Here is a 645-nt window from a genome sequence, read left to right on the forward strand (position 1 = left end):
GGCGGGCCGCGTGATGCAGGGGCGGCCGCCGGAGGCCGAAGCAACAGTGGGAGCAGCGACGGGGCTCGCCAGGAGGGGCGCAGGGCGCGGCCGTCACGGGCGAGCAGCACGGCAGCAGTGCGAGGTGGCGACGGTGGTGAGCGGGGACGGGGCCCAGAGACGGGGCGGAGGGCTGTGGCCGGACGCGGACACGACAGGCGCGCGCGGGCCGGCGAGTAGGGCCGTGGGGAGCGGGGCCACGAGCAGGGAACGGCGAGGCGCGTGAGGGAGAGGGTAAGGAGGAGGGCGGAGGCCGTGGCCTCACCGGGAGTTGTAGGGACGGGGCAGCGGGCTCGAGCTCGAGGAGGAGGACGAGGACGACGGCGGTCCGGCGAGGTTGGCGAGGTGGAGTAGCTTCGGACGGCATCGGGCGACGAGGCGCGGCGTCGAGGTGGTCCCAGGGACGGCGAGCGGCGGCGTTGTCGAGGGCGCCGGCGGCGTCGGGACGGCCCCCTCCTGATCCAAATCGGGCAGAGGGGGGGCCAGGGAGAGGGAGGGTCGGCGAGGAGGAGGTCGAGGACGGCGAGGAGCGCCGGCGGCTTCGGCAGGGTGGGGCGTCGTGCCCGGCCCAGATCGGGCAGAGGGGGGGACGGCGCGGAGCGAGGG

The sequence above is a fragment of the Triticum aestivum genome, chromosome 6A (genome assembly GCF_018294505.1).
Source record: "Triticum aestivum cultivar Chinese Spring chromosome 6A, IWGSC CS RefSeq v2.1, whole genome shotgun sequence".
NCBI lineage: Eukaryota > Viridiplantae > Streptophyta > Magnoliopsida > Poales > Poaceae > Triticum > Triticum aestivum.